This window comes from Solanum stenotomum, unplaced genomic scaffold (genome assembly GCF_019186545.1).
Source record: "Solanum stenotomum isolate F172 unplaced genomic scaffold, ASM1918654v1 scaffold27679, whole genome shotgun sequence".
Classification (NCBI taxonomy): Eukaryota; Viridiplantae; Streptophyta; class Magnoliopsida; order Solanales; family Solanaceae; genus Solanum; species Solanum stenotomum.
This window is the reverse complement of record NW_026029621.1, coordinates 16269-28602: the sequence shown is the minus strand read 5'-3', so window position 1 is coordinate 28602 and position 12334 is coordinate 16269. Positions and strand designations below refer to the sequence as shown.

Here is a 12334-nt window from a genome sequence, read left to right as displayed (position 1 = left end):
TTTGGTTAAAACAGACCCCAATTCTTGGATATTGGACAATTGTGCATCTGAACATATGACTTTTAACAAGTATCTTTTTTCCAATTTTAAATCATTAGGAAATCCAATCATGGTGAATCTTCCCAATTCTCACAAAGTTAAGGTCACACATTATGGTTCTGTTACTCTTCTGCCAAACTTGATTTTGTATAATGTTCTCTATATTCCATCGTTTAAATTCAATCTCATGTTTGTCCACAAGTTTTCTCAACAACTTAATCAACATGTTCTCTTCACTCCTGATTCTTTCTTTCTACAGGGCCCTTCAATGAAGTATCCATTGGAGATTGTGAAGAAAAATATGTACTCTACATTCTAAAATCGAAGTCTAAAGCTGCAGCTTCTATGGATAGTTTAATAGCTAGTCAAGTTTTAATTCCAAAAGGCACTGTGTTGTCAATCCTATTCCTATTTTAAATTCTAGTTTCAATATTCATGTTTCAAATGTAAAAGAGAAGCTATGGCATTATAGACTCGCTCATATTCCTTTAATCAATATGAGAAAAATTATTTCTATTCTAGTATACCATTGTTCAAATTTTCAATCTCCATATATTATTTGTCCAATGGCTAGACAGTCCAAACTCCCTTTTCCCTCTAGTACTATTTCTACAAAACCTATTTTTGAATTAATTCATGTAGATACTTAAGGACCCTACAACAATCCTACTTATGAAAATTTCAGATATATTCTCACTATAGTAGATGGTTTTAGTATTGGAACATGGACTTTCTTACTATCCTCTAAATTGAATGCTTTTACAGTACTTAAATCTTTTCAAACCATGATAGAGAGGCAGTTTTGCACTAAAGTCCAGAAAATAAGATCTGATAATGTTTTCGAATTGGGGACTGGAAAACTGCAAAATAATTTTTTGTTCTCAAGGCATCATTCACCAAACAACTTGTGTTTCCACTCCATAAAAAAATGGAGTTGTGAAAAGGCAACACAAGCATCTATTATAAACATCTAGAGCGCTTCTTTTTCAATCACATTTACCTATTAAGTTTTGTGGTGATTGTGTTTTAACAAAAACCTATTTGAATAGGTTTCCTTCCAAAGTTCTCAAATACAAAACACCTTATAAGATTTATTTTACGTCTAAACCAAATTATCAGAGTCTTAAGTGTTTTGGTTGTTTGTGTTTCGCTTCCACTCTTTCATTTCATAGGAAAAAGTTAGAACCTAGAGTTGTGTCATGTGTGTTTTAAAGATATCCTCATGGAAAGAAAGGTTTTAAGTTACTTTATCTTTAAACCAAGTTATTTTTTGTTTCAAGAGATGTGATATTTCACGAAAACATATTTCCTTTTGCCCCTACTAAATTTGGTGAATGTTTCGAATCTTTTCTACCAAAAGATCACAGTGTCGGTCCTAAGGATCCTGTGCCTACTTTAGTTCCTCATAATCTATCCACAGAGAACTATTCTATTCCTATTTACCTATCACTAAGTCTACTTTTTTCTGATGATCATTACCCTAGTACCTTTAAATCTCCATCTTCTCCTATTATTCCTGATAGCATTCCCTCACCTTCAGTTTCACTTATGGTCATAGAAAATATTCTTAAAAAATCTTATAGGTCTCATAAAACACTTAGTTATCTAAAAGATTAGATCTGCAACGCTTTGCAACTCAGCAATGTCACAAGTTCTTGTTTTGTTTCCTCTGTTACTCCTCCTTAGTTTTCTTTTTCCAGTTTGTCTTCCACAAATCAAGAATTCATAAATTCCCTCTCAAACCTACTAGCTACACCCAAGTTATACGCACCGAGGTTGACAAAATGTCATGCCTAAATTAGAGCGCTTGAATTAAACAAATCTTGGGAGGTTGTGGAGTTACCTCATGGGAGAAAGACATTACCTTGTAAATCGGTGTATAAAATCAAGAAACATTCAGATGGAAGAGTGGAAATACTCAAATCTCGATTGGTAATTTGAGGCGATATACAAAGAGATGGAATAGATTTGAATGAAATTTTTTAACCGGTGGTTAAAATGACTACAATTAGGTGTATCTTGTCTATAACATCAAAAAGAATTGAGAAGTATTTCAAGTGGATGTGGATAATGCATTTTTACAAGGAGATTTAGATGAGGAGGTGTACATGAAATTTTCAGTCGGACTTCAAATGAAGCCACTTCAAAGCTTGATTTTGTATATAGCTAGACAACAACTAATTGGTAAAAGTAGAAGTGTGACATGTGATGTATCTAATGTTCTTCAAGTAGAAAATCCACTTAGAAATTTCAAGGAAGTAATAAATTTTCTCAAAGGTAAAGCCAAACTTCTAAAAACTTTGTTGAAGTAGAGTAGAATGTTTTGATGAGAAAAAAGTATTGGATTACCACTTAATTAGAGTCCTAAGATCGCACAATAAACATTCAATCAACAAAATTTGTTACCATCTCAAAAAGAAAGATTTGCAACTAACTTAAGGATTCTTTTTAACTCGCAAAATCTTGCAATCTATCTAGTAACATGTCAAAAGGAATTGCAAGTTCAATTTTCGGACAGATTTTGAAAGAACATAGGCATGGAATAGTAGTACCAAAATCAACCATCATTGCAATACTTGCTCGAGCTTTAGTCCATATATGCAACTGGACAACAACTAATTGCTTGAGTTTTAGCTGATGCGTTTAATTATTCAGACTTTCAGCTTGATTTGATATCTATCTTTACAAAATTGTATTTCTTTATACATTAATGACACATAATTTTTATGATGTGATTTCTCAAATGACTAACCTAATTAAGGAGTTGAATATGCCTGCTTGTTTAGAACATGGGAAAACTTTGGAGGTTAAGAAGGGAGGCCACCTTCAAAAGTGATGCCACCCCTTAGCATATTTTAAGAATAAATTATCTAAGATAGTTTTTAAAAAAATACATGAACTATTCATGGAGGTTATTTATAGAGGAAGAGTTGTTGTCTCTTTATCCATAATCTTATATCAGAGGTGTTGGGAGTTATTAAACTTGGCTCAATTGTTCCATCAATTTGAAAGCATAATATTTTTAATGATTCATACATTGCCTCCATCCAAAAGAAGAGAGAAGTAGAGTTTAAGGACTTGAGACACATAAACTATATTGTTGTTGAGTTGTTCACTATGGTCATGGTCAAGCTGGAAAAAAAACACACACAACTAAACAAAACATACCACAACTTACGAAAATACCTCAATTTTCATCTATGGTCATGTGTTCTCTTCTTTGATCCTTTCTTTTCTTTTTCTGCTAGGTGTGTAGTTGTATAACATTTCTACACTTAATTGCTTAATTCACTGACATTCAAAGCTTTGATTTTCCCAGGTAAGATGTCATATCATTTAGGAGAAAGTAAAATATTTTCTAGTTATTTGCTAATGTAAGGAATATATTGCCTACTACAATTGTCCTTTTTGAGTAAATATAGAGCGTAGAGACATAATACATATAATTTAAAGGATTGTTCGGTTTCTTCTTCTGATAATTAAAGAGAGATAATGTGTTATTATTGCAGAAACATATGACACATAAAGAAGACAACCATCACGCCTCATAAGTTAATGAGGACTATTAGTAGATCTTACGGTATCTACAACATTGTTTTTCGATGATGCTTCTGCTACATGAACACTACCAATAAATGGAAGCATACAAGAATATGTGATATAGTTGACACTATCAATAAGCACAACAATGAATATCCGAGAGACGGAATCCAGACCCATGATTCCATTACCATCACCATCAACCAGAACAAATACTACCAAGGAAGAAAGTGACTTATTGCTGCTGACATTCTCTCGCTTTCCATTTGTTCTAGTTTGTTCTTCAGAAATGTTGTGAGAGGGTCTAGAAAGGGAAACTGGAGGACCATTGAGGATCCTTCTATTTCTATGGAGACGTGTTCCATTATGCCTTTCTCCATAGATACATCTCTAGCATTGGTAACAGGAACTATGGATTGTGGAGCAGAAAAGGACGCATCGAACTCGAACACTTTTGTACACGTGTCTGAACTCAACAAAGGCCCTGCCCAGATGAACACAAAATGAATTAAAATACTGAAAAAAAAGGCTTCTGCAAACAACAAATTTGCTTAGAACATATACTATGACGAGGATACAATTATTTAAGATATAGAATTAAGGGACTCAAAGCAATTCAAAAAACCTAAATTCTCACAGCAAACACTTGAAAGAGTAACTAGATTTGCCTCCGTTGAATGTTTTTTAGGGTATAATAGCTAGAGGAATTCATTTCTATCAAGAATAGAAGATTTGACCTAAGAAAGGAAAAAGAAAATCAAAATATGAATTTAAATGATATGGAGTCCTTAAATTGCTCACTCATATCACAAAGATAAGAATTAATTGTCAGTATGTATAGAACAACACTTACCAGCAACACCTTCAAGGTACCACTGCTGCATAGTTTCCTTCACATTCTCTTTCTCCTCAGATCCATGAACCCATTCTCCCACTGCAGGACTTCGATATAGGCGAGGATGGATTCCTAGGATAGACGGGGATAAATCTCCAGAAACTACGAGGCTTGGCTCTCTATTTTTCTTATCAGCACTTCCATGAGATGCCATTGCTTTCTCACTTGCCAATACAGACTTAATAATCAATTTCCTGTCAATCTCAACAAGTTTATCATTTCTTGGGACATACAAAGAGGCTGCTTGAGGATCACTACCATTGCCCACATGAACAAACTCATCTACAACCTTATTGCTATTTTGCTGATTGCTTTCACCTTGACCTCCATGGCCACAATGCAAGCTATGATCTTTTCTACCGTATTTCCCAAAATAACCAGTCCCATTCACATGCCTGTCAATAGTCAAAACTCTTCCATGATGTTTTTCATAAAATCCACTCACAAAAGACTCTCCACTCATAAATGGTTCCCGCATACCTCCATATCTCACTTTCAATAAAGGAACTAACCCACCAAAGATCAGCATGAATAACAACACACCAAGGAAGCTAACACTAGCAGCCTTCTTTGTTTTCACCTCACTCTTCTTGTTCTCCACTTTCTTGCTACTTTTTGGTGCTGGCGCTAGTGCCTGTGATTTCCAATTTGGAATCGGAACCAATGGCACTTGAGATCCTTGTCGCTTCATCATATAAGGTGGTGTATATGAAATCCATGGAGAAGAATAGGGATAAATCTCGCTGGTGCTGGCACTTGAGGAGGTACACCAGTACCTCTAAGTTGTGCCTTTAGAGTTGCATTTTCCGCCATTTCATAGGATAACTTTGCATTCAAGTGTTGAATTGTTGAATGAAGTATTCTAAATTTATCCTCTAACTCCTCAACATAATGCTTTTTTCTTTTCCTTGACAAGTGAGCACTTTCCCTGTTCCTAATTTTTCAAGCCATCTTCTTTTTGTGCTCATCATTATTAACATTATCACTCAAGGAAAATAGAGTGGATTTTTGGTGTTTGCTTACATTATTCGAATCTTCACTTCTTTTTTTCAACAAATAGCTATAGTTACTTATATTAGCATTGACACCCTCTAATTTGAGTTTTTGTTCTACAACTCCACCCATTATTGAATTATTTTCTAAAATTGGAGAAAAATGTACTGGTTTGTTTGAACCCAGAACTCCCCTGAGACAATATTCCGAGGTCGATTTGATTATTCCAGAAGCATCATCAGAACTCCCAATTAGTTGAATCTTAGGTTAACTAAATCTATTTGGGTTCATATGACCTTCGCTTGGAATGTGAGCAAATATATCATGTCGATTGCTCAACCGTACTTTGGGTATCTTATGTGAAGCTGAATAAGGTTTTTTCGGTGTTCTCATATTCTAAACCAATCTTCGAACCGAGATAGTCTGGCAAACAACTAGGGTTTTGAAATGCATCATCATTGGTAGGGTTTGGAAAAACATCATTGAATGATTCGTTAAGAATGATGTCATCGATCGTGAAATTAACATTTTGAAATTCCATAGGGAAATCTTCGACATTTTCTTGATATGTTACGGTCATGTGTAGGGCGAAGAAAGTACAGTCAAGAGGTGGAATTACAAGACCGTCGAACTCCCCGATGAAATTCGCTTCTTCCATCGGTGGTAGATCGGCCATATCAAGATTTTTCAGAAATTAATGAGCCATTTCGAGAGAGACTGGGTAGGAATAGAGATGAACTGAGAGTTACTTTTCTTTAATAGTTTTATTTTTCGATATTATTAAGATTGATCCATTATATTTTGTAGATATCATATCTAAAAATAAAAATTCATATCTTGAATTTTGAAAATTATTTTGTAAGATTGTTTCATTAGTTGGTAGTGTTTATTTTACTAATAAGAGCATGTATGAATACAATAATGCTCTCTTAAATGATTAAACCTTAGAAAAATTGTTAGTTTTCATTGAAGTAAAGGGTGTAAATATTTGATCCAAGAATATTTGATTCTATTTATTTTCTCTATGCTTTTTTATTTCAAACTTAGAAGGTCATAATCTAGAGTTCAATGACTAGTATATCTTTTAAAAATGATTTTTTCTAGTTAAAGATGTATGCTTATTTGAGTGCTTTTAAATCAAGAGCACTAGTCTAACAAATAAGCAAGAAGTGCAGGATCATAATGGTCCCATATAGTTGTTCATCAAAAATTTGTAACTTTCTAATGGATTGATGATCTTTATTCACCCAAATTTAATGCAGATTTTAATTGATAAACTGGTATCTTTGAAATGTGAAATTACATATAAATAGAATAGATATTTTATCTGAAATATAATTATGACTAATTTTTTTCTTGTTTTCTTACTAACATATCAAATCCTACATTAATTGTAGAAATAAACAAAATCTCTTGATCGTCATGGGCAATTCTAGAAATAAAATATGAGTGTCTTTTGACTGACTCAATAAAGAATACTTGAATGGAATATAAGATCTTAAAGATCATGCATTTTCTGAAAAATAGGATGGAGAAAAAATTTCATGTCCTTATATAGAATGTATGCTTATCGATCAAGTAAAATAGTTATATCTTGTGGTTAATGGTATATGACATCATATGATAATTGATTTTGTCATGAAGAGTCTCTAAAATGATCTAATAATACTCAAGAAAATAAAAATAGGCAACCAACTATGAGGGGTGATGATATGAAAGGAATAATATGTTGTTGAATCCATATTGCTAAGATACATGGAACAATAACTTAACAAATTTTAAAGAGTATTTTTAAAACTAGAAACTTTAAACTAGTAAAGAAAATAGAATCTGAAAGAAATTAGAAATAATATACAAAATATTTTTCTCAAAGAATAAAACGAATCCACTGAATGCACAGTGTTTCCTTAAGGAAATTATTCCCCTCAACTACCCGAGGTTAATGAAATATTTCCTGCCAAGATAGATTAATCTTACTCACAGTGTATCAGTACTTGTAATGACCCGGTTGGTCATTTTAGGAAAGTTTCATAAACTTAACCGATTTGCCCCTCTCGATATTGACTTCGAGTTGTTTCTAATTGAGTTTTGAGAATTGGTTTTGAACTTTGGTCATAAGTTATGAATTTTGTAAGTTCTGAGTTTGAAAGTGCTAAAGTTGTTAAAAGGTGATTTTTGGTGTCTTTAGAGTTTTGAGTGTCAGTATGGAATTTCATTGATTTTATCAGTCCTAGAATAAGGAATCTGGTCTATGAGAATTGTCAATTTCAGATTTAGAGTCAGTTTCAGGATTTGAGGAAATTTGTTAGAAAATTGTTGACACTTAGCTTTTGCCTGATTTTGGTCAATATTTGGGGCTCAGATCAGAATTCCAAGAAATCTGTTGGTTTCGGAGGATGATTTCGTATCTAGGTGAGGTGTTGGTTAATTTATCAGGGGTCCTGATCTTGTTTCGGCCTTTTTAGGTGTTGTGTTAGTTTTTTGCGACTTTCATGAATGTCAGGTCAAGGAGACCTAGTCAGATTCATATTTGACGGTTCCATTGAGCTTGGAATGTCGAGTATAGTAAACTTACATACATGGTCTGTGTGTAAATGTTTCCAAATGAATACTGAGGGTCCTTTTAATGATATTTTTATTGGCTGATGTTTTTGGTTCTGCAGTCCTTACATTTGCGAAAACAAAGGCCGGCTCGCAAAATATAAAATGGCCATTTGGGCAGGGTTCGCTTAAGTGGACCACTACTCGCTTTAGCAGGGTTCGCTTAAGGGACCAATGCTCACTTTAGCGATGGTCTCTTAAGCAGAGCCTGCTTCGCAAAAGCGAGACCCACCGTTTTTGTGTGGTTTGCTTTTGTGACCTCAAAGAGGAGTTTTTGGTCTGAAATTCTTGGGTTTAAGCCATATTTTCCATTTTGAGCTTGGCAAAACCCTCGGAGGCGATTTTGAAGAGATTTCTTGTGCTAAAACTTTTGGAGTAAAATTATGTAGTATAGGAATTATAAGTGTAAGAAAATACCCAAATACCCTTAAAATAACTGTCACATTGATCCTACGGTTATGAGCTACTGTCCGAAATAGTCAATTGTAGACCAAATACTAGAGCCTTAAATATCATCCAAGTTTGGCAAGACATTTTTACGGCACGTAGGGCTTTCTCTGGTTCGTAGAACTCAACTTCAACTCCAAAATTTCACCATGTCTGGAACACTTCTAAGGGACGTTTCTACGGTTCGTCCTTCTCATCCATAGGTCAACTTCAAAAACATAATTTTCCAACAACTCAACTCGAGGTCTACAACTCCCTTCCCATGGTCCGTAGGTTGGACGCTTAGAACATGTATTATTTTTACTTTCCCACTTCCGAGGTGTTTGAATACAACACAAAGGCATAATCTATTCAACGTCGGTCTAAAAGACTTCGAAGTTCCCAAACTTAATAAATCATGATACACTCCATCATAAGACAAAATAATGGAAGAACTCATTTGCAATAAGCCTTTACCATTTGGAAACATTCCTTTCATTTTAAGAAGTGATCAAAAATAAGTTCAAACCCCTAACTCGGGTATTTCAAGTCAAATAATCTAGAATAATCATCTCAAACCCCTCTTTGGGTAATCTTATGAATCACATGCTCTCCAAGAAAATAGTAATATCAGATAAGGCCCCCATATGGGATAAGCATCACACATGAGCCTCTCACACATGCAAACCAATACAAATAAGCTCTAACACAGGTGAAACAATAAAGTATACAATTTCAAACATTTCTATGTCATGATACTATTCCATACCATATTCTAGTTCATAAGAATAATCAATAACCCAACCCAATCTAGAAGAAGGATAAGCCAAACCTACCTCGTAGGTCGAAATATCACCTGAACCACTCTACATAAGCTTTTCTTCTATCAAACAATCTTTGAAATGATCCTCAACTATCAAGAATGGAAAGGAATCATCAAAAGGGTTACAACAATACCTATATAGCCAAGGTTAGGAATTAGGGTTAAAATAGTCTGAAAAACTACGGAATTGGGAAGGATAAAATCATAATTTTATTTGAAAAACATATTCTACAAGTAAAAAGGGAATTGGGGTTGAATCACCCATTAAAATCTAGCAAAAACCGAGTTCCAAATCAAGAAATTACCAATTTTTCCAACTTAGGGAACAACCCCAAAACCCACATGTGAAATTTTTTTAAAAATGAGAAATTTTGTATAAACTTTGCAAGAATCAGTTTACCCACAATACAAGGACGTTAAATCCCTAAAATCAATGAAAACTCATTCAAAATTGACTTTTAAATAAACAATTTTCGATTTCTCTACTTTGGGGTTTCAAATCTCCACTTTGTGGATAAATATCATGACATATGAAAGATATACTTTTGGGAAAAGAGTAAAAATAGGGTTAGAAATACGTACCCAATGATTACGAAAGAGAAACACCTCAAAAATCACCTCAGGCCTTTCTAGGTTTCAAAATGTCTAAAATATTGAATGGGTTCGAATAGATATTTAACTCAACGATTTCATTGCTAAAACCCATTTTCCATCACTAAAAGACTATTTTTCTATTGCTAAAAGTGTGCACCGTCAACTTTTAAAACATCTTTTTGACCCTTGAAACTCATCCGGAACCTTATAATCATGAACCAATAGCGCAAGTTCATCATAAAACATGTTTTGGATCCAGTGGAATCATCAGATTTCAAAAAAAAATACCCCCTCAGAACCCATTTAGGTAAAAAATTCAACTTTTTACCTAAATAAATAAATTACAACCTAAGGTATCAAGATTCTAACCGACCACTATACTAGATCCAACTCAATGTTCCAGAGTCAATGAAACTGATAGAGTCATCATCCAACGGTCAAATCACGAAATGATTACCAAAGTCAACCATTTCAATATAACTCAACTAGAAAGGCTCAAATCCACTAAAACCTTACTTGATCGCATCAGACACTATACTAACCATTTACGTAACACATAATAAGCAAGAAATATTTAGGGGAAGGAAAAAAAAGGTCATTTCACACATAAAATTAATTTTTTAAGAAGTAGGACATTACAATGTCTCGGAATTGAATTTTGTCAATTCCATTAGCTCTGGAATGTAGAATTTTGTTTAGGAGTGTTTTTGTTTTTAATTTCAAAGTATTTATTTTGATTTAAGCTATTGAGTTGGAAGTTTAAGTGTAGTTAGACCAAGAATTGACTTTGATAAGCATTCAGAGATCAGACCCTTAGAGAAGATTTCCAATTATTCTGTTGAATTTAGATGGTTATTTTAGGCCTAGGTGAGGTCTTAGTTGATATTTTAGAGGTTTCGAGGATAGGTTAGTAGTTTTTAGTCAAAGTTAGTTTCTTGCGACTTTAACAGGATTTTGGTCAAGGAGACCTCAAAGCCATTTTTTGATAGTTCCATTTAGTCTGAAACATCGAGTTTAGTTGGGTATCATATCTGGTTTGTATGCATGATATTCCCAACAAATCTCAAGGTCCATTTGGGTGAATATTTCTATGTCTTGATTATTTTTGTGTTTTGGTGCTGGCATCTCTTTCGCATTCACTAAGCTTGGCCGCATTCACAAAGGTTATGGTGGGATGGCATCTACATTTACGGAGGGCTAGGTTAGTAGACCCTCGCATTCATAGGGTCTAGGTTGCATTCGCGGAGGGTCAAGTTATAGAGGTTCGAGTTCGTAGAGTGCTCTCTGTGTTCACAAAGGGTTAGTTCGCGTGGTCTATATGATCGTTGTAGGGAAATCACATTCGTGAAGAATAATGGCATGACAATTTAATGAAACTTCTTAAAATGTGAATTTTTCCCCCATTTCTCCATTGTTGAGCGTTGAGAGCTCTAGGGTTTATTCTAAAGAGAATTTTCAAGCTAAAACTATTGGGTAAGTGATTTCAAATCTCTTCCTTCATTACCCGATTATGATTTCATGATTTTTATATCTAAATCCTTATTTTCAATTTCAAAGTTTGGAGGTTTTCTCTTGAAGTTGTGTTCTTGGTAAATTCAGTTTTAAGGAGAATTCCAACTAGTTTTTCTTTATGATTTCATTTATGAGTTCCAAAATCTTTGGGTACCTTGATTTTCCACAAAATTTTAGATTTAATTCTAGCCCGGAATAACTTTTTGGGTCGATTTGGGTATGGTTTGTAAAATCATTTTTATGGGTGTTTTTGTTCATGATTTCTTATTTGAATTATTTATTGATTAGATTGTGCGGACTTGAAGAATCATCGTAGAGGGAAGGCTCTAGTGCTGAGTTGATTGTTTTCTCTTTCAATACAAGTGAACCTCTTACACTATTCGTTACGAGTATTGAACCTTGTATGCATTAGTATGTGATTAAGAGTAATTTAATGAATTGGTGAATAGTTTCATAATTCTTTCCCATTGATCAATGTTGATTGAATTCTAGTGATGATATTGTGCTATTAAAAGGAATTCGTTGATATTTTAATTTATGATGTGTTATGAATGGTTTGAACGATCACTACACCATTTTAGGCCTATGGCCACCCCAGTAAAGTGTAGCCTAAACTAGCAAAAAGTGTGGCCTTTGACAAAAGGCTACACTTTTGGACTTTAAGCAACACTTTTTAGGGGGTGGCCTAATGGAGCGTAACCTTTGACATTAGGCAACACTTTTTAAATGTCGCCATCTTTGGCTACACTTATAAAGCGTAGCCAAAGAGGTATAAGGGCACGCTTTGTTGTGATGAATTAGCGACACCTATTTTTTATTATACTACACTTAAAAGCGTTGCCTTTTCTTTGTTATTGGTCACACTTAAAAAGCGATGCCTTTTATATCTCATCAAGAGCAACACTTATAAA

General features: G+C 34.0%; 1 pseudogene; it reads right to left on the bottom strand.

Moving 5' to 3' along the window:
* Positions 1 to 3591: 3591 nt before the first annotated feature.
* On the bottom strand, positions 3592 to 7483 carry LOC125851594 (bZIP transcription factor 17-like; annotated as a pseudogene).
* Positions 7484 to 12334: the final 4851 nt, after the last annotated feature.